Raw genomic sequence first — 26,675 nt, 5'->3', positions numbered from 1 at the left:
TTTTGATGGACGGTGTTGCCATGGTTACTAAAAATAGAAATTTCTGTGAAATTCCTCTAAAACGCTACTCCTCCTACAGTTTTGGTCCGATTTCAATATAACTTGGCACAGAAGTAGACTACACTAGGATACATAATTTAGTGCATCAGTTTTTGATTTCGGTGGACGGTGTTGCCATGGTTACTAAAAATAGAAATTTTTGTAAAATTCCCATAAAACATTACTCCTCCTACAATTTTGGTCTGATTTCAATCTAATGTGGCACACAGATAGAATACACTACGATACATAATATGTATTTCTGTTTTTTTTTTATTTCGGTGAATGGTGTTGTCATGGTTACTAAAAATAGAAATTTCTGAAATACTTTCAAAACCCTACTCCTCCTGCAGTTTTCGTTTGATTTCAATATAACTTGGCACAGAAGTAGACTACATTAAGATACATAATTCTATTTATTGTTGCATGTTGCAAAGTTTCAAATCCAAGTGCTACTTTTCTTTTGTTATACGGACAGACCAGTAGAGCTACAGTCTCATCAGAGACTTCTGGTTAACTTTACAGTACTGTACTGTATTAGTGAAACAAAAGATATTGAAAATGTTCACGTATTTCTGGGACAACCCTCCTACATATGCAAATAGTAGAATTCCCATTAATCAAAACTCATGCTGTTAAAAAAAAAATCAACACTATATTTATTTTCTTGGAATATTTTTAGGCGTATTATTTCCTGTGGGCATCCTTAACCTTGCTGCGTAATATTTTTTATTTGGATTTTTATAACTTTACAACAAATTGCAGAGTGTCATGTCTCACTAGGATGACAATTTTTTAGAGTAAAGAATAACATAATTTTCTTGCACTCTAAAATGTGTACGATAATTGAACAATATCATGCTGTGGCAGGGATTTTTATTACTCTTGCAAATTGTATGAAACAAAAATCATTTTTTGGAAAAATACATTGTGATTCATATATTGTGACTACTATATTATGATTGTTGCATAACACCTGTATTGTTCCTGCAGTCCTAATATTTCATCATATATGTTATTTTGTTTATATGTAACTTTAAACAATTTTATTTATGGTTTTCATTATCATTTTACAAGCATTGATGCATCTGACAGCTTCCAAAGGCTTGGAAGGTACGTTAATGATGCAGCTATAGACAACCCCATCTTATGCATGTTATGAGAAGTTAAAAGTGTTTAACAACTACTCCAGGCTTTTTCTTTGCAAGAAGGGATATTGATAGAGGGAAGGAGATCAGATATGACTATGGAGATCCCATGCCCTATGGACAATCTTCCTTGGAGTTCATCACTCATCAGGTAAATATTTAGAATAATGGATTTTCAAATTTGACATGCTGCATCCTCTTTGTAGTGTTTTTTTTTTTTTTTTTTTTTTTTTTTTCAATGTTCTTGAGAGGTCAAGAGATGAAAAATGTTTTACCCAACAGTGTTCCAAGTCACACTTACTTTCAGGTCACTAAATGAGGACCAAAAAAAATTTTGGCCACCATTTCAGAATATTTCACTTGCCATAATGAAAATATTTTGTGAATAACACTAGTAAAACAAGGAACAAACACCCTGTATGTTTTATGTCTTTACTAAATCAAAGATGTAAGGTATTACTGTGACTATAAACAATTTGCTAGGTTTAAGGAAATATTTTAATACAACCACAACCACACAAGAAGACTGATCCTAGAATTGAAATTTATTCAAAAGAAAATACAAAGTTTGACAATTATTGAGACAGGACTTTGCCAGCTGTTTGTCATGTTTACTTATTATTACATAGTACGTACCTAACCCATTAAACAGTCATTATTAATGCTGCCAAAACACTTAATTAGTTGTAATATGCAAGCAATTGACCAAATGTTTCAATGACAAGGTCAGGTTCTAAAAAGTTTATGACGTTTGGATGCCATTCTGTCAGGGACATATAATATAGGTCCGTGGTTCCATCAAACTGTACAAGTAGTCATTATTAAAGCATGCTGTCGTAACATTACGTAACATTACGATTTGATGATTAATGATTTTTTTTGCGGACAAACTAAAATTGATGTTCAGCAGATGCAAGTTTCTGAAGTTTACATCATAAACATTGAAATATATTAATTTGTGAACTTTTTTTCCAAGAATAGGAAAATAGCAATTGGTGAAAATGATGAATTAATTAAATTGATGGGGAAAAAACAACATCTTTTTGTGATCCATATTTTAGATAAGACCAAAAAAAAAAAATAGTCTTGTTTCCTGCTACCAGCCTGAAAAAAAAATAGGGTAGGTAGGTAGGAAAATTGTTTTATTTTATATTTTCATTTTTTTTTTTCGACAACATTTTTTGGATATGAACTAATAAAAGATAAAATTAAACATGTCACAGGTCAATATTGTCTTTTAAAATCAAATTTCATGTCTTTTGACTAAACTCAAGTGGTATTCTATGAAAGTCCACATTTAAAACAAGAATTTCATGAAATGCTTGTTTTGTGTTAACATGAAAAACGATTATGGTGACAGAATGATGAAATTCCGGAAATTCTCGATTTTTTCCTTCCAAAATTTAAAAAAAAACAAGACTGTTATTTTTTTTTTGGCCTAAATAAAGTAAATTATTGAAAATAATACCTCTAAGACAAGGTTAGAGTGATTATTATTATTGGATTACAAGATCACCTTGATATTTGATTATATGTACAGGATCACCTCTTTGCCTCATGCTGTAATAAATATATTTACCTAGGTTACACATATCCTTAAAGTTCTTAGTATTGAACAATTGCAGTAATTTATATGTATGGATGTTTTTTTTAAAAAGAAATAATTTGCTTTGATAATCTCGATAAACAGGACATACTACCATATATACTCGCCTATAAGTCGGTTTTTTGGGAGTTAAAATTTGGTCCAAAACTCTATGTCCGACTTATAGGCGAGTCATAAAAAGATTTGTGTTTTTCTGGAGAGGGAAATGTAATATTTTATAAACATTTCCAATGATTTTCACTGAACAATGTCTGGATATATTATATCATTTATGTATTCTAAGATTACACATAAACACAAGTATTTACATATTTTAATAATTTTATTTTTATCTTTAAGTGTGTATTATATATTTTTCTTATGATTTAAAATTAAATATCGGCGTCATTTCTAAAAATATTGATCAAAACCAGGTTAAAACATTACACCATTGATTTGAAATTGTCAACTGATTCTGGCAAAAAGTTGTACCGACTTATACATGTTATAAGCGGGTCAATGGCAAATTCTCCAAAATAACCTCAAAAAATACAACCGACTTATAGGCGGACCGACTTATAGCCGAGTATATACGGTAGTAGATATTCATCCTTGACACAAGTATGACACAAAAAAAAAACATTTCCAGTGGGCTCTGTTTGCTTTATTATATCCAGTTTCAATAGCTAAAAGGTGTGAAAATAGTCTTAACTTTGATATACATTTTTGAAACTTAGTCAGAATTGAATTTCTTAAATAATACGGTAGGTAAAACCCATCAAGTAGATATTTATAGAAAGAACATTTCTGCGAACTTTGAAGTTTAGTATATTTCTTGTTTAGCCTGATCCAAGATCCTTTGATAAATTGTCATAATGGTCCTTACAATTAGGGTCTACCTAATAGGACTTCTCAGTTGATTGTACAATTTACACCTGGGTGACCATTGCCCTTGCTGTTTAGTGTTATATAAAAAAACAATTAGTTTATTTGATACTTTTTATTAATTTATTTTATGTTAAAAACATTTATTTAATAGCATGTTAAATTTCTATTCAAATGCATCAAAATAGCTTACATTAAAGGTATCTGAATGTAGTTGCAGGCATAAATATAATCACAATTAATTTTGTTTTGCACATATATTATAGGAAGCATTTTGGAGGCAAACCCTGTTGCAGTATTTCTACATGTTCCACAGATAGTACAGACTAGTCAGGACCTTGTAAATTCACATGTTCAACAGCTTAGGCATTTTAGTACAGGTATGTGTAACTCTTCTGAAATATAGGAGGAAATTTCAATACAAGACTTGTAGCATAACTTATATTACATTGTCAGTTCTTCTTTGCATGTTCCTTAGAGTGGATTATTGAGGCAGACCCTGATGGAAAACTTGCACATGTTCCACAAACCAGTGAAGACCATTTTGCAGAATATAAACTTTTTCCACAGATAAGCCAAGACCCTAATGGTGTTCATGTGTGTGTGGTTAATTATTTGCTCTGAAGCTGATATATGGACTGAATATAAAACTGTCTTTTTCTACAGTTAAGTCCATCTTAATCTGAAAATACTACCGGTACATTTTGAATTATGCTTTATTATGCAGAAAAAAAAATAATTAGTTTCAAATATGAAAAGTCTATTGATACACTGCTTTGCAATTCCAAAAGTGATAATGTGATAAGTTTTGATGTGAATATGTGACATGTGCCATTATCAATTTTCATAAATAAAATCAAATACAAAGGCCATTCCAATTTAATATTTTGCTTGTCAGACCCGCATGGTCTTATTTGAACAAAGCTATACAAATAATATTAATTTAAATCTCCAGCACCTGGGAAATTCTGTGCCAGTTTCTGTTTTATTTCCGCTCTATTTTTGATAATTTAAATCTGTTTACTACAAATCAGAAAAAAGTAGAAAAAATATAATTGTCACTCAATTTCTTTCATGTTATGCCTAAAAATTTTGCATACGAAAAAGTAATAATATTATTATTTAATCTCTTGCCCGCTCTTACTTTTTTCACTAGATGTGCGACGAACAAGAAATTAAATTGGCATGGTGAAATTATGTTTTATTAAAACTCATTTATGCAATAAATGATAAATAAAGACTAAACAGTCATGTTCACAAGTCAGAGGTGATAAAATATATATCTGTTCTATAGGAAAAAAAGAATTATAAAGTGACATCAATTTTTCACGTAATGTCTGTCTAGAACCTGTACATCAGATTTCGTATTTTGTGTGATTTTTTGAAGGATTTTTACACTAACAAAGTTAATAAAATCAAATTTTAGTTCTAAAATTTAATAATTTATTTTTAGATTGTCAGAATGCTTGTTAATTATAGTATCAGAGCTTGAATAGTATATCAATATTCTCCAGGAGGTAAATATTTCTATATATTGGTTGTTCCATAGTCTGTGTATAGTTTGTAGGTCATTGTCATATCGGTTCAACTTCTTGGATTGTGGGTCACGGTTATTTATTGTTCTAACATTTTACAATTTTTTTCTGTAGTTTGTTAATGTTTTTTGTATCATTTGTGTATATGCATACATGTATATGATTGTTCATGGTTTGTGGATTACTGTCATATTTACATGTATGTGTCTGTTCATGGTGGATTGTGGGTCACTGTCATAGATTGTTTGTTCTTACATTTTTCCTGTAGTTTGTTCATGACTTTTTTATGTCTTTGTGTATAGACATTTGTGTATATGCATACATGTATATGAAAATGTTCATGGTTTGTTGATCACTGTCATGTAAATAAGTGTTTGTGTCTGTTCATGGGTTGTGGGTCACTGTCATATATTGTTTGTCTTTACATTTTTCCTGTAGTTTGTTCATGACTTTTTGTGTCTTTGAGTTAAGACATTTGTGTATAGGCATACATATATATAAAAATATTCATAGTTTGTGGATCACTGTCATATATATACATGTATGTGTCTGTTCATGGATTGTGGGTCACTGTCATAGATTGTTTGTTCTATCATGGATTGTAGGTCATTGTCATAGGTTGTTTGTTCTAATATTTTGCCTGTAGTTTGTTCATGACCTTTTTGTGTCTTTGAGTTAAGACAGTTGTGTACATGCATACATATATATGAAAATGTTCATGGTTTGTTGATCACTGTCATATATAAGTGTTTGTGTCTGTTCATGGTTTGTGGGTCACTGTCATAGATTGTTTGTTCTAACATTTTTCCTGTATTTTGTTCATGACTTTTTTGTGTCATTGAGTTAAGACAGTTGTGTACATGCATACATATATATAAAAATGTTCATGGTTAGTGGATCACCGTCATATATATAAGTGTTTGTGTCTGTTCATGGATTGTGGGTCACTGTCATATATTATTTGTTCTAACATTTTTCCTGTAGTTTGTTCATGACTTTTTGTGTCCTCGAGTAAAGACATTTGTGTATATGCATACATATATGAAAATGTTCATAGTTTGTGGATCACTGTCATATATATACATGTATGTGTCTGTTCATGGATTGTGGGTCACTGTCATAGATTGTTTGTTCTATCATGGATTGTAGGTCATTGTCATAGGTTGTTTGTTCTAATATTTTGCCTGTAGTTTGTTCATGACTTTTTTGTGTCTTTGAGTTAAGACAGTTGTGTACATGAATACATATATATGAAAATGTTCATGGTTTGTTGATCACTGTCATATATTAGTGTTTGTGTCTGTTCATGGTTTGTGGGTCACTGTCATAGATTGTTTGTTCTAACATTTTTCCTGTATTTTGTTCATGACTTTTTGTGCCTTTGAGTAAAGACATTTGTGTATATGCATACATATATATAAAAATGTTCATGGTTTGTTGATCACTGTCATATATAAGTGTTTGTGTCTGTTCATGGATTGTGGGTCACTGTCATATATTGTTTGTTTTATCATTTTCCCGTAGTTCATGACTTTCTGTGTCTTTTTGTATAGACATTTATGTATATATGCATACATATATATGAAAATGTTCATGCTTTGTTGAACACTGTCATATAAACATGTATGTGTCTGTTCATGGATTGTGGGTCACTGTCATAGAATGTTTGTTCAAAACATTGTAGAAGTTTGGTTATGGCAGTTCAACTATACATGTGTTTATGGTTTCTTGATCACTGAGTAATCATTACTTTCATAGAATGTGATTCACTGTTTTAAGATTTTTTGTATTAGAATGTGTCTGATTATGGTTTTTGGATCAGTATCAGTTTAAATATATGATATAGATATTTGTCTGTTCATGTTTGTGGGTCACTGTTGTAAAATACTTGATTGTGAATACTATTATGTGTGTTTTCCTCACTTTGAGAAATAAATACATAATCTTTAACTGATAAAAGTGTTACCTTATTAGTGTTATCTTACCCCTGCAAATGAAGAGCCTGGGCCTAAAATAATTTTTTTCAGCTGCCTAGTGACCCACTGAAAATGCACCTGACCCAAACTTTTTCCAGCTATTTTGTATTATTTTTTTTAAGCTTCAAGCTTTCAGGATAGTGAAACTGCATGTTTCATTTTCGATTTTTGGTATTATCAGTCAGCGACTTATAACAAGAGGAGCTTATGTTAAGTAAGCCTATTTTTTGTAGTTAAAAAATATTTGAAAAACTACATTTTTTTAGAAAAATAAAAAAAAATACCGCCCATTCTAAAAATTTAGGTTGACAACTGCAAATCAAGAATTTTTTAAGCTTGGCCCTGGTATATAGGAATTGCCTTGTCTGTCTGTTTATGTTCATGTCTAGATGACAAGTGTTGAGGAGGGATTGCCATGTCATGGCCATAACTTTGAAAAAAGCATTTATATGGCTTCTGCTTATATCTTACACAGAGATGGACATGACCATGGGTTTGTCATGGCCTTGACCTGGTATTACTTGAACACAGTCACCAGAGAAAATATTTTGTGTTATGACTTTTATCAGGTATTATTTAGACAAGGTCACAAGGAGAAAAATGTTGGAATTCTGGTGTGAGCCATAGCTGTATCAGAGAGAAGAATCTAACTAGACACAGAGTTTACTTAAAGCCTAATGCTGTGTCAATCGGATCATTTTCATTTGATAAGGGTCGGGGTGGGATGTCATAAACTGTGTGTGGGCCATTTTTGTGTTACAGAAATTTAAGAATCTTATGGACACCCTAGTTGCTTGTGATTTGAGGGTTAGTCCTGCACCTGACACGAGTCAACTAGACGTGCAGAACATCAGTTTGGGGAATTGTATGGGGGTCATCAACTTTTTTCAAATTGTATTTTTTTTTACCATAATATTCTGAATTCTATTGTCTCTATATTTTTTTTAATGATTTTTTTTTGAAAGGGGAAAAATCATGAAATTCAATTGATTTCTTTGACTACTTTAGTTAATTGTCTACTTAGTTAATTAAAGTAGTCAAAGAAATCAATTGAATTTCATGATTTTTTCCCCTTTCAAAAGAAAAAATCTTCAAAAAAAAATAAAGAGACAATAGAATTCAGAATACGGTAGATGTAGGGGTCGAAATGTGACAGAGTATCGCATTTGTCTTACGGAAAAGGGAGCAATTATGATTTTTCCATACCATGACAATTTCTCTCTCTCTCTCTCTCTCTCTCTCTCTCTCTCATATCTATCTAACTTGAGAACATGTACGAAACAATGGTTGACTCATTCATTTGATAGCAAGAAAAATAAACCTTAGTCCTCAGGGCTCTAATTGGCGACTAATTTAGTCACCGTGGGGCTTAAAATTTTTGATTGACGCCTAAAATTTTCTATAAGTCGCCAAATTGGCGACCATTATAAACTGACTTGGCGATTCTCAAATTTCGGAACTATCAACATTTTCAACCTTTTTTTCTGAAGAGGAGAAAAGAAAATTCAAATTTAGCAATGGGCATGCCTTGCGTTTTCTTTGTCAACTTGTTTGTTGCTCTTTTAGTCAAGCACTTGTGAACGAAATTTCGCATCGCATCAGTGCACATACTTCTCATGTCATGTAAAAAAAAATAATCCTTAGATTTGTCTTAAGACGTGTCTAAGGATAATTTTTAGGACATACATGTATCTTAGGAAAATCTTAAGATACGTCTTAGTGTGTAAACCAAAAACGTCATAGGAATATCTTAAGGTCAGACGACGCGTTTCTCAAAAATATATAATTTTTCCCAAGAATTTGCCATTGAAAATTGCTACTTAAACAAGTTTCCTCACCAAAAATTGAGGTACCTTACCAGGCATTTGGGCAAGATACCAGAGGGTGATATTTCCTATATAATCCATAAAGGTAATCTTTTGAATTGCCAATGTTACAATTACTGGTGTACTTATTTTTTAAAACATATTGAAAACAATTAAGAAATCACAAGACAATGACAATTATGAATAATTTTTGATATAATACCAAGGTATACAATACAAAACATATAATTGAGTAACGTGTCGTCTGGCCTTAAGTAAAGATGTCGGTAGTTCAATTCTAAGCATTTATCTTTTTTCCATTTTCTTTTCTTTTTTTCCTTTTTTTTTTTTTTTTTTTTTGAAAACAAGTATTTCATTAAAATTCCTATTTCCAGATTCCATCATAAGCATGTGCAGATGATCAGGAGGGGGAGGGGTGCTCATGGAGTCACCCCTAGTTTTGAATAAGATTTTTTTGATGAGCGTGTCCCCTCCCCCATTGGAAAAAATGCTTGGATTCACGATTGATATCCGAGGTTTTACAATGTAAAAGGTCAGGGGGCATATTAAAAGTAGCACACGACTGCATATATTTTAAAAGGGTTTAATTGAACCTACTTCAGAACGTTTTTACGAAAGCCGGATAGACTCATTTTTGTTAAGAAAGAAAAATTACTCGTTATAACGAGATAGTTATCTCGTTATAACGAGTTGGTATCTCGTTATAATGAGATAATTATCCCGTTATAACGAGAAAGTTTTCTCGTTATTTCGAGATTTGATAGCAATATAGGAATAAAAATGGCTGTAGTTTTTAATGCCATTGAATTATTAGCTAGTAATTATCAATCAAAGGAGATGGGTGAACATGAAGAGCGATAAGCCTATAGTGTGACAAACATGAAGATGAAAAATTAAATTTCAATTATATCAAAATTTTCCTTGATATTTCGTCTAACATTAAATTATACTTTATGTAAAATCTCTATAATTTGCAAAAATCCCTCAAAGATTGAAATTATTTGCCTGTGAAATATTAGACACACACTAAAGCGGGCAAAAAGAGTCATTTTCTCATATTATAATACTATTTTTCGATATGAGTGGGTCTTCGCTCCACCTTTTTGAAAGTTAATCCTCAAAGTTTGCAAAAAAATATACATTTCTTGGTTACCAAAAATATGGAGCAATGACCCACTATACCTTAAAAATATACTTCTATGACATAACATTCGCATCTTTTCGAGAAATACTTGAAGTCCATTAAGTCAAGGGTCATATCACAAACATGATTTAAATGCCACTATTCATCAGGACTTGTGTAGTCTAGTGGTTAGCGTGCTAGTCTCGAAAGAAAATAATACTTAGGATTTTTATTGCTAGGGTTCGAACCCACGAATACCAGATTAAATTTTTTAATAAAAGAATAAATTTTGCCGAGAAAATTTTCCTCAGAAAAGTTTTGTTTATCATAATTTCATAAATTTCAATAATGAGAACTTTACTCTAAATACTAAATTCACAAACTGAAAATGATTTTTACATATCTGAAGCTATAGGCTTTCTGCACGCTATGTTCGCTCATCTCCTTTAACTTGAACAATTGATAAATGGTTGAAAATTTAATTTGCTCTGGGGTTTATTTATGATTATATCTTGAACTATCTCGTTGTCAATAATCATATTTTGATACGTATAGCAAATCTAAGGCGAACACATTTACACATTAATTCGTGAACGTTTCCTCAAATTGTTGCATTAGAATGCGATATTTTTCTGAAAATAATATTACCGAATATACTTGCTTCATACTTTGTCAATTTATTCATGACAGCTATTTCTGATGAATGACACTATTTCGACATGTTTTGGACGACTTATACACTTTCATATATCAATTTCTATACCGCTAAAATTAGATATGAGAGACAATACAAGTGCAACATATCGCAGGTGTTCATGCAACATCTAATAATATATACGATTACAGTGTGATACATATGTTATTTTTTAAATTCAGAATTGTTTTGAAGAAGGGGTATGGTGAGACATCAGCAGTTAGATCATTGGCGTTTTAATAGGGGGCTAATGTCCCAATCACCACTTTTGAAAAGGGGGCGGTCAAGAGTATCTTTGTGCCCCTTCCTCCAGATTTTTTTTTACCTGAGTAAATATCTTTCGAAAATAATGGCAAATCCTCGTAGTTGAAATATCAAATTTCTTTTTGCTTGTCAAATATTTTGCTTGGTTCCCCCCCCCCTCCCCCAATTGAACTTTGTGACCTAGCTTATGCAGATTGTCCACGATGATGAGGAATGATGAAGCAAAAATGATATAACATCCTTTCTACGTAATACGACGTTAGATCTGATCTGCTGATATTGACATTTTATCTAATATTCTGTCATGATTCACTGTTTATATTTTTTTGCGGGGGGGGGGGTCAAGCTGTAGAATTCACGTAGACCTATATGAGATTCACGTCTGTTTGGCGGATCCTATGTTTACCACATGGTGACAAAACATCAAACCAGAGTTTACAAAACAAAAAAAAAGTTTACAGATTTTACTAAGCCAGTTCCGATTATTACTTAGGATTGATCAACGAATAGGCCTAATACTACATGTATATTATTAATACAACATTGAGACAATGCCGTTAATTATTTTCCTCATCACAATATTTATTATTTATACTTTGCAAGCATATAATTTTTATTTCAAAAAGAGATTGGTGATTTTTTTTTTTTTTTTTGGGGGGGGGGGGGGGGGTAATAAATAGAGGATATTCAATGTTTTGTAGTTGATATGAAATTTATTTCACGAGTGGGACAGAATTTTTTTTTTCATTTTCATGAGTGGAAAGCAAGAGTGAAAATATCAAGAATTTTTTCTCACGATACAATACATATTTCTAGGCATAATTTATGCTTGAAATACACCTTAAATAAAGCGTATCATATTGTAAACTTTAGATATTAAACTTTCATTCTATATCCAAAAAGGATCACAAACATGTCAACTGTTTTTTTACTATCAAAGTGAGGCATGTGAATTCCTACATGCACTACATTCAGCCTGCTGACCTTCACCTTTTTATTTTGCCTTCCGTAGAATAAAGAGCCCCCAAAGTTTTTTATTCTACCACATTGATAATAAAGCAAAAATTACATATTGTACATGAGATTTCATGCCAAATTGGTAAATATTAATAATTTTAATAAACAAAAGAAATATATAAATTATTAAGTGATAAGTACAGTATTAGTTCTTGAAATTAAATTCATCATATTTATTATTGAGGGGAAGGAGGAATTGATGATAAAAACAACGTGATTTATTTTTTTGTCAGACATTGAATTTTGATCTGTATTCCTTGTTAACAGGCAAGGAATTATCAAAATATGGACGTTAAAGCCTTACAAATGGTATATCGACATTTTTAATCCGGAATATATAAAATAATGGGATTATTTCTTTGCATTTTTATAGCGACAAATGTTACGCAAAAATAATAATTTCAACAAAGTCAACAAAGCTTGAACAGGGCAGTTAAAGCAGCCAGAGTATATCTTTTTGTTTTTGATCTCCTTGACAAAATTTTCACGTTATGCACATTCTATTTGAAGATGACACTAATTCTGCAATTTTAAGGTATAAAACAACAACATGAGGCGGTCATATGTTTCCGTATATTTCTCTTCGGTCTTTTCAATAAACAATAATAATCAAAGGCATAACACAAAAAAACTAGTATGTTGTTGTTCCATAAAAACACACACACTTCAAACAAATTTGATCGAATCGCTTTTGTATATTTCCTATTATAATGGTCTATTCTTTACTTAGATATTTAAACACTTTAAATTAATTTTTATCTCGTTATAACGAGATAACTAACTCGTTATAACGAGATATTAACTCATTATAACGAGATATTAACTCGTTATAACGAGATAACTAACTCGTTATAAAGTGATAATTGTCTAGTTATAACGAGATAACTAACTCGTTATAACGAGATAACTTACTCGTTATAACCAGATACCGTATAACGGGTATTTTCTGCGGTTGGAAATTTTTGCGATTTAACCCCTAAAAGGTTGCAAATTAATTTCTGCGTTTTCAATTTCTGCGGTTGCACTATACCGCAAAAAGTCATTTACGGGGTATGATCATGCACTAAACTGTATGAATTATCAGAACGCTGTCATGTTTACGTTTTATAAATTCATTAAGACATACTGATCAAATGTGCATGAAAACTGGTATTAAGCTATTCTGCTTAATTAAACTACTATCTTTCAGTTAGTTTTTGTAAAAAATATTTCGAGTACCAATTGAAATGAATTAATGCAGTGTAAGTCCACCCTAACAACAATAGTAATCTTTATTCTAACAGACATTTTATGCGATCTATTAAAATACTAGTATTTAAATATGTGTAGATAATGATAATAAATGCATCCAAGCTATATTCTAAAATACATTTCTAGTTAACTGCCATCAGAATTAATTTGGTGTTTATATATTAAGCTAAAACAAACAGTTGCATAATGAAGTACCCCAAAGTTGACGATTAACAATCACAGGTGTCATGTGCATTGAGGCGTAACTAATCCTGTCAGTCTTATGCATTAGGTGAAATTCACGAGACAATCGAGCCACATTATGTATATGCAAGCAGTAATTATTGTCTCAATATAAAACACATGTTTAAAAAAGAAAAGCTACCATGTGTTGTTTGCAGCTATCGGAGTTTGGACTAATAATTGCGAAATAGGTAGTACCTATTAATTATCGATTACATTTTTCAGTAATCGTGCCCATCCCTGATAGGTACATGTAAAGATGTTTTTGTATCAACTTATTTAATTGATATTATTTACAGCTAGGGAGATTTTGATTCAATATGTTTTGGACAAATCCTGACATCTAAAATCTTCGAATTTTGATGACACCCGAATTTTTTCGCTATGAGGATGTGGCCACTCATGAGTCTGCGGACGCATCGATTTTAAAAACCTTGCGTTCCAAATAATTTTGCTGTGTCCAGTACACAGGTTCTTACGTTAATGAGAACCGTGTCAGACATACGCACCGCTTACCATAATTGCATATACAAAATATCTGAATGAATATTGAAAAAATATTTTGCGATTGTAATTTTTGCGGATTTGTCCTATCCGCAAAATTCCGCAAAAATTGGACAACGGCAGAAAATACCCGTTATACGGTAATTATATCGTTATAACAAGATAACTAATTCGATATAACAAGACAACTAACTCGTTATAACGAGATAACTAACTCTTTATAACGAAATAACCAACTGGCTATAACAAGATAACTAACTGGTTATAACGAGATAACTTACACTTTATAACGAGATAACTTACTCGTTATAACGAGATAACCATCTCGTTATAACAAGAAAACTAACTCGTTAAAACGAGATAACTAACTCGTTATAACGAGATAACTTACCCGTTATAACGAGATACTAACTAGTTTTAACGAGATACTAGCTCGTTATTACGAGATAATTATCTCGTTATAACGAGCTAATTTTTTTTGTCTTATCAAAAATGAGCCTATCCGGCTTTCGTACGTTTTAACCTTTAGATGCATAAATTTTTTAATACTTCAATTAATGAAAATGAAATTTTACCAAATATATTGGATTTAATTAGACAATGTTAATTTCATAATTGTAAGTTGTTTTCCTGGCAACATCGCTTTTTAAAATTACCATAGACATGTCTTTTTAATCTCGTGGTCGTTAATTTAAGGATAGCTTTATAAGCATGCCTGCAGAGGTAAAACAGCAGTACCGGGTAATTGTTGGCTTTTGATATGAAGTGTTCATTTCTAAAAGTTTTAAAGTTTAAGTAACAAAAATTAAAAGGTACTATACTATTGTACTATACATGTATCTTTCATCTTTGATACAAAAGTTTTATCACCATTAAAGGAAAACATGTTCTGTGACTATTAGAGCAAGAGTTTGTGCATTCTTAGGTTCGTTTTATCACATATTATAAATAAGTTTTCACAGTTGTCATTATTTAAAAAATCAAGATAATTTTCTTAGTTGGTGTCAAAAAGAGAAAATAGAGAATGTATAGTTTCCATAATTGTAATCCTCTTTGATTTAGCTCTGGGTAAATAATGTGCAAAAAGCCAAAAATCCAAAATAAAGTCTCAAACCTTTTTTTTCAGATGTTATAAGAAAGGTTAACGTTAACATTTGGACCCTACCGAAATAAAACTTCATGAAACAAATGGGCGATTGCTAAGGAAATTAGATCTCATAAAGATCTTTTCAAATTTCTTTATTGTTCTTCTCATAAAAATGTAGGAAAGATTAAATTTATGAAAAATAACAGACATGACAAAATCAGTATGCCCCTGACCTTCGAACTCAGGGTCCAGGCAATATTTATCACCAGGGTGGGACCAGTGCAAAAAATAATAATTATTGATTTTAAAAAAGTCTTGGTCCAACACCTGAATGAAAAAAGTAAATGATCCATCCTCATTTTGTTTAGAAAAGTCAAATTAATATTTCTGCATATATAACATGATCTGAATTATCATCAGCTATCTAGAGGGGTGGGGTATAGATGACTAACAATTGTAGCTACATACTCCATTCAGTTGAAGTAAAATTGGCATTTTCCTTTTCAGAACCAAAATGTTTATGTTTTGGAAATTTAAATGTGATTTTGGGATAATATGCAACTTGGAAATGTATAAAAGACGAGTTAAATCATGTATATAAAAATATCTGAGCCATATTGCATTTGAGCGATAGAGGAAGATGAGGGATACCTCTAATAGCTTTGGTACACACCTTGCAAATCTGATTATCCCCTCGCAACGGAGTTGGAGGGATATAGTAACGCAATCGATCGTGTGTGGGTTATGTCCTGTGCGAAACGGAAGTGACGTAATTTGCATCGGGATCGATTTCGAATGCTCCCTTGCATTTATAGAGAAGCTCTTTGCGAGGGATGCTCCTCTCTGCGGTGTCCTTGTTAAATTTAATTTTTAATATGTATTTACAGGCCTGAATAATCAAACTAAATTTCTTAATGCTACTGATTTAGAAAAATAGAGCTTCTGATATTTAATGAGAACTTGAATTTTCATAGAAAGCATGGATCCAACAATCATCATCTTAGGGTCAATCAATCCATATGGTTGTATTCTCGTAATTGACCATAACTTTTTCTCTTATTTTTCATTGAAACATGGTAAATATGGTGTTGTTTTACTTGTTATAGCATGTAATTTCTTAATCTAAAATAATATATTGTAAAAAGACCTGAATTTCCATCGACAGCATCTATAATCATGTAAAGTTCAGTCAATTGCTATTCGTGTGTTCTCTTAACTAACCATATAAGGTAAATTTGGTATTATTTTTCTTGTAATAACCCACCATACTTTCTAAATCTAAAACGATATCTTAATCTCCAGACAATTTAGAAATGTTAAAGGAGACAAATGACAGATTAGCACTTAATGTCAGGTCTAAATAGTTGAAGTTGGAAGGAACCTGTGATTCTATAGGGTTTCTTTTAGGCTTATATATTACTACACATATATGACTATGAAATGTTCTCCCACTTTTTATGCTGCGTTTGACCAGGCGTCAATAATTTCAGTTAAGGAAAGTGGTCTGTTACCAGCTTATCTTTTGAGATTTACAAACCAATCTTAAGATATACGATGCATATATTTTAAAAGACGTTTTACAGATCAGGCCAACTTTTTGGTCTGTTTTCAGTTTATAAAAAGAGGTACACAAACCAAACTTCCTCCTGAGGTGTATCTACATATCTATGATCATTTCAATGGGTGCTTTGCATGCTTCATCTGGCCTACATTTCATGCTTCCGTGATTCATTAAGAACAGTTTCAATTTTGTCTTATCACAAGGAGTTTACAAAGCAAACTTCCTTAGCACATCCCTGGATGTTCTGTTTAATGCATTTGTACAAATCTGCATTCTCTTTGAGTATGTCCCACAGGATGCACTTTTCCACTTAGGAGACAGCTCTAGTTCTCACAAGTATTTGATGGAAATTTACCTCAAAGAAAAAAAAATATACACTAGTCTGATAAAATGATATGTGTTTTTAAAGCTCCTTTACAAATCATATTCAATTGTATGCTATATATAACTGTTTTTGCATCCATACATGGTTTGTGGGATATCTCCCCCATATTGCTATGATATGGTTTGTGGGTCCCTACCCACAAGTATGCTGCACTTTACCCCTTAAGAAACACCTTTAGTTCTCACAGGTGCTTTGATGAAAATTTACCTCAAAGAAAAAAACCTATATACTAGTCTGATAAAATGATATGTGTTTTTTGAGTCCCAATACAAATCATATTCAATTGTTTGCTATATATAACTGTTTTTGCATCCATACATGGTTTGTGGGATATCTCCCACAAAGAATATATATATATATATATTTCTATGGTATGGTTTGTGGGTCCCTACCCACAAGTATGCTGCACTTTACCCCTTAGGAAACACCTCTAGTCCTCACAGGTGCTTTGATGAAAATTTACCACAAAGAAAAAACCTATATACTAGTCTGATAAAAGGATATGTGTTTTTTTGAGTTCCGATACAAATCATATTCAATTGTATGCTATATATAATTGTTTTTGAATCCATACATGGTTTGTGGGATATCTCCCACAAAGAATATATATATATATATTTCTATGGTATGGTTTGTGGGTCCCTACCCACAAGTATGTTATATATAATTATCTACTATAGATCGCTGTGGGACTCATACCCACAATGTAATGACCCACAACGTTATCTATAGCTTTGAAACCAAATATGAGAAAACTTTATAATTTTTCTATATTTGGGATCTACATCAAAAACTATTCTTAAAAATGTGTTTCCTTTTGAAATAAGCCTATTACAAATGCAGGGTCCCATAAACCATGTTTATGTGACATGACCCGCAAACCACGTCAAGTACGTATATATATATATATATATATATATATATATATATATATATATATATATATATATATATATATATATATATATATATATATATATATATATATATATATATATATATATATATATTAAAAATATATAAAAAGAAAACACAAAAAACCTCCGTAAAGCTTTAGCGCTTTCATTAACCCCTTCACTCCCACATGTACACCGGTCAATTTGACCGGTGGCGCGTTAAAACACGACTTCGCGGAAGTAAGATCTCTGTATTTATTTTATGATAGCATAAAGGTATATAAACTATATATATCATCTTTTTGGAAATTTTCTCTACTTTTAGACTATGTAAAAATTTTATGTCTTAATGTCTGTAATGAATAGATTTTACGTTTTGAAGACATACATTACTTTTTCAATGGCGCAATTTTCCAGCGCAATTGACGATTTTCCCGACGATTGACTTTTTTTTCCTGATTAACATAATAAAGAAAGTTGATATATTCTTAAAGCATATTTTCTCTGCTTTTAAAATATGTAAAAATTATTGTTGTTACTTTAAAATATTTTCTAAAAACAAGAATTTTCTTGCACTTATGTGTTTTTTCTCGTTTCTAATTGTAATATTTAAACAAAGCTTTATGTGTATTTCTGTACTGAAATAGGGAAAACAAAATAAAGCTGTTAAAAGTAGAGAAAATTTCCTTTTCAACAAGCCTGCACAGGTCTTCTTACTCTCAGTATTTTCTTAATAACGATAGTATGGATTTATGACCTTCGCATATTTTTTGTAGAAAAATCGGGGGAAATCAATATTTAACGTCAAGGTCGATTTTGTTGCGTCTTACTTGGAACAACATATTGTTTTATAACATAATAATTACTATTTTAATATATACTTTTAAGGAAATAAATGCTTAATACAAAATAATTGTTTTGAAAAACAAATATATACTATGTTTCTACCTTTTGTGAAGTTTATGTTATTTTTACATAATGAATTTATTTATCTATATTATGTATAATGATGTTGATACAAAATGTAGATTCCCTGAACGTCTTTACATCGAAAAAAAATCAGTATTGCTGTATGTCATATATTTTCTTAATATGAAATTTAATTAGATCTATACTGACACGGAATTTAACAACATTAATAACATAATTTTGAAACCAGCATAAAAACTCGCATTTACACGACTCATCACTGTAAGAATTGATACGAATTGTGAGATTACCACGTGTTTCCGCTGTAGCAGTAAACAGCAACATCATGATGATCTGAACATCAATTTTCTTGATTATTTTACGACGAAGAACATCACATCAAATTAGAGGTGAGTAAGTGTTGACTGAAGAGTTTAAAACTGTCTTTAAAACGCATTAATCACGTATTAATTCACGTTCAAATGAAAACAAAATGTACACATGTACTAGATCTTCATCTGTTCATGTAATGCGTTACCCTGTTTCAGTGTTTGTATCTCGTATTTTAGATTGAAACTAGTTCAGCCAATTTTGTGTTGCTTTTGAACTGTATGCTTTTGAAGACCAACCTTAAGTACCTTTCAAAGTAAAATTAATTTGGCATAATAATAGACAGTTGTTGTCAGTATGTGTGTACATGTAACACTATCGCATTGACTTTTTAGGGTGCTGGCACCATATGCTTCAGCACTTTCATCTGTGAAGACCCACTTGTTAACCCCACCATGCACTAGAAAGATTATGTGGGGGCACAGGTGCTTAATATGACCAATAAACAGGTAAATTTTTGTTTTGGTAGTGAAAATTTCTGTATCTTTAAAAAATTTAAATAAAGTGAAATTTTAATTGCATTCTCTTGATATTGCATTCACACAAGTTTATAAGAATTTGATTTATATTTTGAAAAAAAGTGTGTGATATACATGATATTTATGATGCATGATTATACATATAAACACACTATTTAAACACACAATATTCATTCCAATTTATGCTCAGATATGGAACAAGCTGTCTTTTATAGACTGATATAGTATTTTCAATCTGCGTGAAGTATGTAGCTAGAATTTCCATTTTTTCAATTTTTCAGTCACTTTCGAATTATCATGTACGTGTATACATGGGTGGTCAAACTATATTCACTGGATGGCTACATATCAACACTCCCATGTACACAAACAGCCTTGCCCCAGGAATTTTGCCCTGAAGTAACAGTTTTCAGTCCATTGTGTCCTTGACAGCTGACAGCCAGGTATACTATTTCTTTTAGTTCAGTAATTCAACCATGATTGTTTATTACAAGGATGATGATTTTTCAGTCCTGATACATTGACTTAGCCAAATCATTTAACTACGTGAATCACATAATAATAAAATAAAGGTTATTTTTAATGACATCAAGAAAATGGATTTGTTTTTGTTTAACAGAAAGATTGTATACATGTTGTAGTTACTGTTATGTAATTTTCACATCATTGTTCAGCCAGACCTTTCTGTCATTTTTTTTTTTTTTTTGAGTGAGAAAAAAATTTAAAAACCTTATTAGCCACAAAGTTGCACAAGTGGAAAGTACTTTTTTTATTTACTTGATATGGTTGTGATTTTTTTTTTAAATTAGAACACAAGAAACCCTGTTTGTACTTCAAATTTTTGACAACCTGATTTTTTTAATTACTTGCATTGTCAATTTATTATTGCCTTATAAGACCAAGTCAAATGTTTCTCATCAAACATTGCTAGTGAATGCCGTCTTCACCAGTGAAGAGATTTGCTATTCTTTTCTATCTTGCTGTCAAAAGTCAGGATTTTTTCATGAGTTGTGATTGGAGTTTCTTGAATCATTTGACCAATCAGCAAATGCTATAGTAAATGACGATATCTTCATTCAGGATATTTCTTGACTTTATAGTCTCGGTAATAAAAACAATGATTGTAAACAATGATTCATAAGATAACATTCCATTCTTGAAATTGCTATGGCATATCATCCAACGTGAAGATCATCTGCACATAATGTAAACTGGAACCTATATTGCAGATAAAGACTTGCAAACTTACTAACAAATAAACCTATCTGCTTGTTAATGTTCTTTATTTCTATGAATGATGCAAGCTGTGATTCAAGATCAGGTGACGTAAACAATCCTGACTTTTGATAGCATGATAGGCTAATGGTTTGTGAGAAGAGTAGCAAACCAGAATCCTTTGCTTGCAATGATGAGCAAATGCATGTCACATAAATAAGATGAATGAAAGGATTTTAATGCAAAAGCCACTTATTTGGAAAAGAGATTCCAAGTTTCATCCATTGTCCATCTCTTGAAGTTTCTTCATGCTTATCAAATGACAAAAATGTTTTAACAAGTAACTCAGTAAAGACAGGACATCTGTTAAAAATAAGAAAAATTAAGATAATGCTTGTTCAGTGATAATAAGATCTTTTCTATTTACAATTTTATATATTTATGTAAAAATATGTAAAATATACAAGATTAAAATTAAAGAATTTCAAAATGTCTATTAGAGTTCATCTTGGAACCACGTTCCTATAGCCGTCTACGTCCATTCCTTGTGTTTACGGTCCATTACCTACGGGTACCACGTCCTTGTGCTTGCCACAACATCCTCGACGCCCCTCGTCAATCGAAAGCGCCTTAAGAGTCCACAGTGCTGACAAAAATCCCAGGAAACCACGTTTCCCCATCCGGCCTCGGCCTAGCGTACCACGCTCTCGTGTAGTCGCCCAGGTTGCTACCGTCGACAGCACCAAATCATCGTGTAACCACAATTATGTACATGCATCTACAGGAACCTTCAACAAACGTTTGTAGACATAAATATATGTCTTGACCCCAAACAGATTGCTTTACAACACATAAATGCTTAGACATATAATTGTTAAAACGTACAGTTTTAACTAATATGAATCACACCGTTTCATACGGCAAAGCAAAATAATGTACATGTACAATATAACATTACACACTAAGTAACGTACTAATATAATTACTTTACGCTTAAAATCACGGCATGTGCACAAAGTTACATTTCCGGTATACAATTCGAACACTGACAATCTCGTGGATAAAAATAGAGTAAGCTCAATTAATATAAATACAGTGCATTACTTTTCAATATAATAAATGTAATTAAATTGCACTTACCCTGATTGGAGATTCAGTCACCACGAATAAACCTAACTAACCTTCCATGGACATGAATGTGGAATTACTCTCACTGGTCAAGGAAAACGTGTGCTACCCAAGACAAACCTGACATCACCTTTGGACGACTGGCCAAATAATTAAATTCAACTGAGTGTCACGATGAGGCTCCTTACAGGATAAAACACTAAAATACAAACAAGGGTCACCACAGGATAATACTAATAAAATAGAAATAAATGTAAATGTACCAAAATCAACAATGATTGTGGCATTTATGAAAGCATGTAAAATCACAACATTTGATAATAATACTGCCGAGTTATTAGAAGCAAATCTTGTGTCATAAACGACGTCATTAGCCTTGACTTGATGCAGTGCAAGTGATCCAGAGGAGTGGATCCATTGGTTTAATAATTACAAAAATGCTTAAATAAATATAAAACCATCGCCAATGTTTAAATCTAATTAATAAAATGAAAAGGAAATAATTTAATCAAATAATACTGCAAATTATTAATTTATCATGTGCTATGGAGCTGCACAAAGAGAGAGAATGTAAAGAATAACCGCATTCTTTACACTTTTATCGCTAACACGATAAGTGTATACCTGATTAACCTCAAAAGTGCAAGGGCATAGACTAGACTGTTCGAGCTGAAATACGGCATATCAATTGCTTAAATCATGTAGATTTTGAAAAATGCTGGGAGCCGATTCTGGTCGGCATAACATTATTTTTTATTCAAGACAGAATTTAAGCGAAGTTGAAAATTTGAATTATTATACACTTTTTTCGCAAAATTACGAGAATTTCCGAAACAGCTCACACTAGCTCCCAGCACTTTTCGGGAAGCCGATGTAAATCTTTTTTAACCTGTATCATTTTTTTCTACAAAATATGCTTATGCCCTTGCACTAGACTCATTTTCTACATTCAGCTGAACAGTTCTATTTTTATACAAAGCACGTGATACACAGATGATACATGCGATCTAACTGGTATTGAGTAAGCCACAAAGCTATCCATTATGGATATCTATATTACATTTGTTACTTGTTTACAGTTACTTAGTTACAAAGGTTTTTAAAAATAATACGTATTAAGAATGTACTAAGATCGCATTTTCCATTTCCTTTCTTAACATAGCTGTGATGTTTCCGTATTTACTTCTACATAAAAATAGCCCTTATGCTTATTTATCAACTTTCATACCGTAAACTGCTAAACATTACAATTTAGTCTATGCATTATTGTTAAAAATGAAAACAAAAGAAAAGTATAATATTTCCAACACTTATTGAAAATGAGCACATTTAGAAAAAAATGAAAGTTGTTAGGGATTTGTTTGATTCTCGATTTTAGGCAAGAAAAAGTATTATTTCCCTACACTTTTTTTTTTAAATTCGACAAAGAAAGGTTTACATCACTTGATGTCGTACGACTTTTCAACACTTTATACAACCATTCCCCATGATAAATTGAATACCAGGCTTTTTGACATCATAGGCAGCTGCTTTTTTCAATTAAAATGGAACTCGTAATTATACTTACCTTGTCACTGGTCATTTACAGAATTGTTTGTTAAAAGCACTCTGATAGTACACACAAATGCACTGAAGTTGATATTAAAAAAATGCTTGAGTTTCTGATTGACAATATCTAGGTAGTTTTTGGAGATCATGTCTTCCAACAATCCGTTGGCGTTCCCATGGGAACCAATTGCGCCATCTTATTAGCAGACCTATTTTTGTATTCATATGAATTTAGCAGAATTTATTCAAAAACTTCTACATGAGAAGAAGAAAACATTTCCTGTGGCCTTCTACTTGACATGTCGATATATCGACGACGTATTATCAATTAACAATAGTTACTTTTATTCATTTGTCGACACGATATATCCCAGTGAGCTTGAAATAAAAGATACCACAGATTCTGACACATCTGTTTCATATTTAGATATTTTATTAGAAAAAGACGTTAATGGTAACCTAACAAGAAAGCTTTATGATAAACGTGATGATTTCAACTTTTCAATTGTCAACTTCCCTTACTTAAGTAGACTATACCCTTATCACCTGTATATGGGGTTTATGTCTCTCAGTTGATTCGATACGCAAGAGCATGTTCTACATATGAACAATTTCTAAAACGAGGCAAGCTATTGACAAACAAGTTGATGAAACAAGGATATCAACAGTATCGTTTGAAGTCATCTTGTCGCAAGTTTTGCGGTCGATACAATGACCTTGTCAGCACATACAACCTATCATTGAGTCCAATGCTGACTGACGTTTTTCATACTTATTGTTAGGCCATTAATTATACACTGAACTGTCTACGGATTTATCCGTTATTACCCGATCATGACAGGGAGCACACGGCGGGTGTGACCGGTTGCCAGAGGATGCTCACTCCTCCATGGCACCCGATCCAAACTCTAAATTTTGAAGTCCATGTTTGCTATGCTTCAAATTTGTATCGTTTCATTCCACTATCAAGATTGAACACTGTTCTTTATCTTCATATTTCATTCAATTATTTTTTATTACTGACGTTATTTTTTCCTTCCTCTCCATAGCAGAGTATAACCAGTAGTCCTTTATCTGCAACTAAATTGAAAGTATCTATTTAAACATCTTAAGAGTATTCAAAGTTAAGCGTTAATAATAATAATAATAATAATTTGTGTGTGTGTGTATATATATATATATATATATATATATATATATATATATATATATATATATATATATATATATATATATATATATATATATATATATATATATATATATATATATATATATATATATATTCATAAAACTGAGTGGGATTCAGCACAGCGTTTTTAAGCCCTCTCCCTAATTCCTTTCCTTTGTCGAACTTTATAAATTCCCGGAAGAATTTTGTCTTGCATTCAAGTTAGCAATGCCTTTTTCTGCAAATGTGGAAGTTTGAGATAAAATGATGCCCACACTGCATTGGCATTTTTCTGTGTCATTAGGATGCGACTGCTTTTCGGATATTATTGATACATTATGTTTATTCTCCTTTCTAATGAATAACTGGTTGAAATTTGATATATACCTCAAATAAACATTTAAGAAAAGTTAAAGCATGAGAAATTTAACGAAACTTTTTTTTTTCTTTTCTATGTTTTATCAATGAATCGCTGGTAGGGATACCCAGTCATGAAGTCAGATAATCAATTTTCTATTTACAAGTTTATTTACATATTTACAACATTACATGTAATATATATTACTCAACAATACATTACGTCTGCATACATTCACTGACAGAATCACTCTAGCTCTTCTTAAGAGGCCTCTTCATTCATTTCCCCACACACGTAATTCTATTACACCAAAGAAATCAAATTATTAAGTCTTGCTTTCATCTCTAAGACTTTGTCCATTCAAGATAAACAGAAATTATTCGAATCCCACAAACCCTGTCTCTAACTAACTCACTAATTTACATTGAGTCCAATTAACAGTCAGCCTGAGATTTGCTTATGTACCTGTTAACAGTCTGCCACCTTCATGCCTCCAATGGTGATACAGCTTGGAGGCTATATGATGAACAGTTTAGGAAGTTGTGTGAGGAGTCAGACCTGCCTTGGCACATTCCTTAAGTAGTTAATCATAAGAGTAATGACAATGTCAAAGTAACATATAGCAATTTCCGAGCAGCAAAACTTCAAGCAATCCGTCTTTTCGGGGACCCATTAGTTTTTGCCACTCTTACAACAATGGACAAGAATGTACAATACCAACCTGCCCATACAAACACATTTGCTCAGTGTGCAAAATCGCTGTATTTAGTGCACAAAGCAAAAATCAGACAATCAAAATGCAACCAATTTTCGACCTCAACGTCAATCAGAAAAATCTAAACCTACCAATCCCAGTACAAGCACGTCTTCTTGAGCATTACCTACAAGGTTATGACCCTTTTCTTACTCAGAACATAGTTCAAGGTTTTAAGTTTGGGTTCAGTTTAGGTTGTTCAGGATATCCAAATCCACGTCTCTGCCGTGAGCATTCATCCACCACCCAACATGCTGTCTATGTTCTAGATAAATGAAATTGACTTAGTAATAATAGCTGGTCCATACCCTTCCCAAACTTTTCAAAATTTTGTTTGTTCCCCCTTGGGTGTAGTACCCATGAATACACCTTGGAAATATAGACTTCTACATGACTTTTCATTTCTATCAGCTGATTCAGTAAATTCTTACATCTCGAAAGAGTATTCAAGGATCAAATATTATACAATTGACACAATCATTTCCCTTGTACTGAAATTTAGAAAAGGGTCACTGATGGCAAAATCTGATATTGAGGATACTTTTCGCATTATTCCACTGCATCCAGATAGTTATCATGCTTTGGGTTTAAAATGGACAGGCCAGTATTATTTCGTTAAGTGACTTCTCATGGGGACAAGCAGTTCTTGCAAAATCTTTTTTTTAATCATTCCGTTCAGCTCTTCAGTGGATTATAATATCTAAAGAATGTTCTCTATAAGGTTA

The 26,675-nt window shown here is 31.8% G+C and overlaps 1 long non-coding RNA gene across 1 annotated transcript; it reads left to right on the top strand.

Annotated features, from left to right (window-relative positions):
- The first annotated feature begins 1,096 nt into the window (after window positions 1–1,096).
- On the top strand, window positions 1,097–4,529 carry LOC133177167 (uncharacterized). Its single transcript, XR_009719626.1, has 3 exons — window positions 1,097–1,338; window positions 3,924–4,037; window positions 4,136–4,529. It is a non-coding gene; the product is annotated as an uncharacterized LOC133177167 (long non-coding RNA).
- Window positions 4,530–26,675: the final 22,146 nt, after the last annotated feature.

The sequence above is a fragment of the Saccostrea echinata genome, unplaced genomic scaffold, assembly GCF_033153115.1.
Source record: "Saccostrea echinata isolate AGI-Se365-2 ecotype Australia unplaced genomic scaffold, CSIRO_AGI_Sech_v1 ptg000088l, whole genome shotgun sequence".
In the NCBI taxonomy this organism is placed as follows: domain Eukaryota; kingdom Metazoa; phylum Mollusca; class Bivalvia; order Ostreida; family Ostreidae; genus Saccostrea; species Saccostrea echinata.
Note: the sequence above shows the minus strand (reverse complement) of the source record. Positions and strands in the feature narration are given on the sequence as shown.